Below are 7,309 nucleotides of genomic sequence, written 5' to 3' on the forward strand. Positions count from 1 at the left end.
TCTGGATGAAAGATATGATTTTCAAGGAAATCTAAATTACCAACATTTCCCCAAAGAGAGGAAGAAATTTTAAAGAGACCAATCAATACCAAAGAGAAACATAAAAGAAATAACATGCTCATAATTTTTACTATTGTTTTTCAAATATTTAAGGAACAAATAACTTTAAGTGTATTTAGGTTATTTCAGAGAGTAAAAAAACACAAAAAAAAAAACAAGAAAAACATGACTTCTAAAATATTCTAGCATCACAGTAATAACAAAGATAACAAAAAAAGAAAATTGAATTTTACGTATGAATTTTATGTATGAATACTGACATAGAAATACTTAAGCCTATGACATAGTCTAGAGGCACATTAAACAACTGACATGCCCTGTCTAAAAGGAACTTGTTGTAGAATAAAATATACCTGTTGATATAATATACATATTAATATCTTAATTGGAAAATGTCTGATTATCTTTCACAGCCTCAGAAAACTTACTTGATAACATTTAGAATGAAGTCTTGATTTTAAAATCTTGAATGTTTAGATATTTTTAATATATACTCATATGTAGTTTATACAGCTATAGGATTTTAAATATATGTACTATAGATCATACATGTAATGTATTTATAAAACTATCCATATATTTATTTTAAAAATTATATTTATCTATCACCTATCTATTTATATATGGAAGATATGGATATATCAACCTAAAGCAAGTTTATGTGCAGTGGCAGAAATACAATTGACCTTTTGACACTTGACCCTTTGTGAAACCCAGACTTTAATGTGGATAGAACTTGAGGATATGATGAGATATATTCCTGTGTTTGTTACATTATATGGCAAAGGAGATTTTGCAGATATAATTAGGGTTCCAAATCAGTTCATGGGATTATCCTGGGAGCAGGGGTTTAAGCTAACCAGGTTAAAAAGGCCTGTCCTGTCCTAAAGACTGATTCAAAGAGTCCGAGATTCAATGGGGAAGCATTGTGGAGAATCTAGAATGAGAAAATGCCTGATCATTTCTGGCACATACTTGATATTTTGGTACCATTCTTGACTTTCATTCTTACTAACCTTCTAAGAACTCTCAGTAGCTAGGCATATTCACTAACTGGAAAAAAAAATAAAAATCTTGGATTTGATTTTATTATAGTAGTCCCAGTTTGGACTACTATAATAAAAATATCATAAACTGAGTGGCTTAAACAGCAAACATTTATTTTTCACAGTTCTGGGTGATGAGAAATCCAAGATCAAGGCACCAGCAGAATCGGTCATCTTCTCACGGTGTCCTCACATGGTGTAAGGGGAAGGGAACTCATGAGGGCACCACTGTTATGATCTAACTAGAGGCCAAGTGCATAAAATTTGTGCACAGGTAGGGTCCCTAGTGGCTGCCAGCTGCCGGCTGCTAGCTGCCGGACAGTGCCTTCCTTCATTTCATGATGCCCCCTGGTGGTCAGCGCACATCATAGCAAGCAAACGAACTCCTGGTCTCTCAGTCGAACTTCCAAGGGGACACTTTGCATATTAGGCTTTCATATATATAGATTACTTCCTAAAGGACTTCAACATATGCATTTTGGGAGGATATGAACATTTAGTGCAGAGATTTTCAACTTTTTTCATCTTATGACACACATAAATTAATTGCTAAAATTCTGTGGCACACATGCATAAAAATAATTTTTGCTGATCTGACAACAAAAAATAAGTATAATGTTGATTCATTTACTCCAAATTCTGTTCTTGTGCTGGCTGCTGACATTTTTTTTATTTGACAATATAAGAGAAAAGAGGTCAGTGCCCCTGACTAAATAGTTAGGTATTGCATCTTTTAAAAATTCTTGAGGCACACTGGTTGAAAATAGTTGATTCAGTCTACTGCACTTTATAGAAGTTTTCTAATGAAAAAAGGACCAATTAGAAATATTTCTCTTATATGCATCTCTTATTTCAGGGTTTAAGATAAATTATTTTAGAATTAATTGTTAAATATTGTTAGAATTAGCAAGTACAGAATAATCTCCTTGATAGAATGAATCATTAATAAGAAATTCACCAAGATTGTGTTATTGTTTTTTATATTTCAAATCAATTCCACCTATTTCCTGTATAAATCATTGATGGAAGCTAACACAGATACTTATCTCCAGCTTGGAACTTTCACTTTTTCATGAATATAAACTGGTCTGCTTCCTTTTGCATGTAATATCTAGAAGGACTTCTAGCTACTTGACTCTAAGAAAGATAAACTAGCAACACATTCTGTTAAGAAATGAAAATTTTACTACATTTAAATGAAAATATTACTACAACTAAACTAAGAGAAAGGTATTAAATACATGAAAAATATTTTGGAATGTGATTGCTCATTAATAATTAAATTATTTATTTTTCATTTGTGAGAGTTTAGAATTTGATTTTGAAGAATTGCAGATATTATCAGCAGGTGACACTAATTAAAAACAATGTATTTTCAGATGGAAAAGTTTTAGATTCTTAAAATTTCTAGCAGAGCTGTGCATCAACTTTATAACCATCAGATATTTAAACTTCATAGCAACTGAACTTAATTATGTACCTATTCATTTTCTGTATTGTTGTTCTTTACAATGGGGTCACACCAATCATTGATGCCCTTCATATTCTCCCTACTATTGCTAATTGGTCACACTGTTTCTCTTTCCCCAATGAAATCCTTTAATTTTGTGTCCCGAAACTAGGTACTGATAGAGATTTCAATAAATGCTGAGGAAATATAACACTTCTTTGTGGAAAACATGATAATACACATTATTTTGCCACTTGTAGAATGAAATGTTATGACAGGAAGAAAATGAAAGATGGAACAGAAAGATTTAGAACCTGCTTCCTAAACAAATTTATCAGTGAAGACTTTATCTTTTACTAGGTCTACCAGTTAATAATGTGAATTTTGTAATCAAATAAAACATGATAATTTCAAGAGAAATATCAAAAGTGCTTTATTCAAAGTAATGTCCATAGCTAGCTACACATTTCCCCCATCTTTCAGGTTATTTGTGGGTACCGTTCCAATAGAACTTGTTTTGTTTTGAAGCAAACCATTCAGAGACCTAATTTTCCACTTCTTCGTATGTTTTGAAGTGCTGCTCAGAAAGTGCAAGTGCCATTGATGGGAAAAAGTGGTAATCTGAAGGAGCAAGGTCTGGTGAATAGAGCAGGTGGGTTAATACTTCTCAGGCAAGATCTTTTAACATGTCTTTAATTGTGTGAGTTTTTTTTTTTAATTTCATTAAGGTATTACTTATGTGTCCTTATTCTCCCAATACCCCCCAAACTTCCCCCCATTCATGTCCTTACACCCCTGTTGTCTGTGTCCATTGGTTAGGCTTATATGCATGCATAAAAGTCCTTTGGTTGATCTCTCCCCCTTACCCCCACCATCCCCTATCTTCCCTGAGGTTTGATGTTCTGATTGATGTTTCTCTGTCTCTGGATCTATTTTTGTTCATCAGTTTATGTTGTTCATTACATTCCATAAATGAGTGAGATCATGTGATATTTATCTTTCTCTGCCTGGCTTATTTCACGTAGCATTAACTGGTTTTGAAGTGTGTGATGGTGCATCATCATGAAGGAAAATTACTTTGCCATGTCTTCTGGCACATTCTGGTCGTTTCACGATCAAAGCGTGGTTCAAATGGATATTTGTTGTAGGTAGTGATCAGTATTAATAGTTTCACCTGATTTTAGAAGCTCATAATACACCATACCTTCTTGATCCCACCAAATGCAGAACATTGTCTTCTTTCTGAAGCTATTTGGCCTTGCAAGTCAATGCTGATGGTTTACCTGGATGACATAATTTTGTGAGTTTGGGATTCTAAAAATAAACGCACTTTTCATCACCAGTCACAATTTAATGCAAAAAAAAAACACTTTCTTTTGTGCCGTTGAAACAACATTTTACTGATGACTTTTTGGTTTTCCATTTGTCTTTCGTTCAGTTGATGTGGCACCCATTTTCCTTCCTTTAAAATCTTTCCCATTGCTTGTAAACAATTGGAAATTGTCTGTTGAGCAATGTTTAATCTTTCTGCAAGTTGTTTTTGAGTTTGACATGCATCTTCATCTAATAATGCTTGTAATTGTTGGTCTTTGAACTTTTTCGATTGACCTGGATGTTCTTTGTATTTCACATTGAAATCATCACTTTTAAAGTGTTTGAACCAGTGTTCACAAGTATCTTGAGATGGAGCATGTTCACCATAAGCTTCCCAAAGTATTTAGCAGCACTTTTCTTCAAAATAAAGTAATGAATTAAAACTTTCTGCAAATGCTCTTTTTTTTTGGCACAAAATTCAACATTTAAAAAAATATATATTTTATTGATTTTTTACAGAGAGTAAGGGAGAGGGATAGAGAGTTAGAAACATCAATGAGAGAGAAACAACGTTCAGCTGCCTCCTGCACACCTCCTACCCGGGATGTGCCCTCAACCAAGGTACATGTCCCTGACCAGAATCGAACCCGGGACCTTTCAATCTTTCAGTCTGCAGGCTGACGCTCCATCCACTGAGCCAAACCGGTTAGGGAGAAATTTGACATTTTTAAGCGTAAAATATCTATGATGTTAACACTTACAGCAAATTTGACATATGACGTTTTGAAGCTTGTTGTCAATACAACAAAATAGCATACATATCAAATTTCATATATATCAATGTATGTGTAACTCCATCTATTGAAAAAAAACATCATTATTAAGTGCTACATCTAATATTACTTCTAACCCAGCACATTTCTCCATGAATATGAACTATAGAAATAAGTAGCACACCTAATTTAAGAGAGAAAGATGACCATTTTAAGAACCTGAAGAACTTATTCCTCACTTCCAACATAGAGCATAGTTTTGAAGAACAAGTTGAAGCATAAATTGCTGATGGTCAAATGAACAGCAATGGAAAATGTCCCTTAGCTTGCTCTACAGGTCACTTGGACCCTGTCCTCAGAGTATGATCCTACAACTTGTCTCCTGTCATCCCTCTTCTCTCCCCACCCTCTCCTATTCCTGATTTTCATAGACTTTATGTGAAAAAGTATAGCCTCCAGGTCAGGACACATGGTTGAAGCTACATAACACATTATGAAAACTAGTTCTCCAAAGTGATCCCCATATACATTTCTTCCCCAAATCCATACTCTTGTAGATTCCCCTTGCACACTGAATCTTATCTGGGCCTATAACTCACTGTAGTCAGTAAAATGCAGTTGAAGTGATGCTATTCCAGTTCCAGGCCTGAACCCCAAGAAAGTCTTACAGCTTCTGCTTTTGTGCTATGGGGAGCCCCAAGTTGCCATGTGAGTGATCTAGTTTCCCTGACTGAGAGAGCCGATGGAGACATCCACCACATGGAGAGGCCACAAGGGGGTAAAGAGTCCCTGAGACTAGGGAGGGAGGCTCAACCTTCCAGCCATCCCTCACAAGCACCAGATATGTCAGTGAGCCATGTCAAACATTCCAGCCCATTCAAATAAAAGAAATCTTCAGTTGAGTCACAGAATCTTTAAAAAATAAATAAATAAAATGCTTGGTATTTGTTTTTTGGGGGGGTGGGGGAGGGTATTTGTTTTTAAGCCACTGAGGTCTAGTTTAGTTTGTCTGATAGTAATAGATTATTACAACATATACCAACTATGAAACCTTGAGAGTCACTTGACCATATCAAGTTTCAATGTTCTCTTAGCAAAACTGAAATTTTAAGAATACTTAATTCATTGTATCAGTGGGAGTATTAAATGAGCAGGACATGGACAGCTCCAGGTCTAGCAAACAGTAATCTTGAATAAAGTATTTGTGATTATTACTTTATGACTTTTCATAGTTTCCCAAAATCTCTAGGCCATTTTATAGCTCTTACTCTTATCCTTTTGAATACTAAGCTTGGCTTGGTCATATCTGTTTTCTCTTATTCTATATGATGGTTAGAAGGCAAAGGCTATCTATGAAAGTCTGAGTTTACATTCTGATTTGGCCATTTACTAACTGGTTAACCTTGTGTAAATTTCTTTGGTCAGCATCTGCAGAATGGCCACAGTTACACCTGTCTCTGATTGCTAGGAGGTTAGAAAATGTTAATATATGTGAGGAACTTATGTATATTAGTATTTTAAGAATAATATCATTTATTAAATGGGCACGGGCATTATACTTTGAACAAATACTATCTCCTCTGTGAAGTCTTCCCAGATTACTACATGCAGAATATTTTCCTCCTACATCTCTTATCCCAAAGTAATCTGTGAAATGTCCCATGACATACTCAAGAACACCGCCTTCTGATTTGTTGGTGTAAGACTCTCTCCAAATGAACTGTGAATTTATCAAGGAAAGAGGCATGTCTCAGTCATATCTGTAAAATATGCTTATGTTGTAGCCTTTTTCCAGGAACTGACATCTTTGATGTGATACTCCTCTGCCTCTTGGGAATTAACTATTGTATGAATGTTGGTGGAAGGCAGAACCTCATTTCTCGTTTTAAAAACTGCAAATGCCCACCACTCAGTCTCCCTGGTTATTGGCAGCAAAATTATAGGCTGATTTAACTAGTTGGATACTCCCACTCACAATTTTGACCCTGGAATAAGTGGCCCGTGGAAGTATGGAGAATTTCTTTAAGCACAGTGAGCAGTGGTGACTGCAGCTGACAGGGTCTGTGTTGGCAGTGTGATTGTGACAGTCATGGATTAGGTACCAGCAACAGTGACAACAATGTCTCAACCCTATTTTCTCTGCAAGGGCTAGGGCTGTGGTGTTCCCTACTTCCCATAACTGATGGCTCCCACTTGTACAGGCTGATCTCCATCCTTCCCTTAGTGCCTGTGAGATCTTTGTTTTAGTTTCTCCTAAAATTTTCTTCTTAACTTTGTAGAACTGGCTTTTGCTCTTTGCAACCAAGAGCCCTGGCTAGTATAGCACCATTGACAAGAGAATCCTTGGAAGACTGGCTATAATCAGAATCCCTAAAGGAGACAGTTAGTGTTATTTTGGCTAATGAGAAAAAATTGCGAGAGAAGGATAATAGAAAAGATAATTCTGGGAAGAAAAAGAACTAAGGTCTATTGCCTCTTACAAATAAAAAAGTATTATGTTAATTTGTGAGGTTTTGGAGAGCAAATAATTCAGCTAGGTGACAAGTGTGGGTCTTTATATAGTCTTCCAATTCTTGGATGTGAATAATGAAGACAATAACAGCAAGGAAACTAGAAAGGCAAAGAAAGAGAAGGCTCATTGGTAAGAACATTTCTCTTCTTCAAAT

This window comes from Eptesicus fuscus, chromosome 5, assembly GCF_027574615.1.
Source record: "Eptesicus fuscus isolate TK198812 chromosome 5, DD_ASM_mEF_20220401, whole genome shotgun sequence".
NCBI classification, from domain to species: Eukaryota; Metazoa; Chordata; class Mammalia; order Chiroptera; family Vespertilionidae; genus Eptesicus; species Eptesicus fuscus.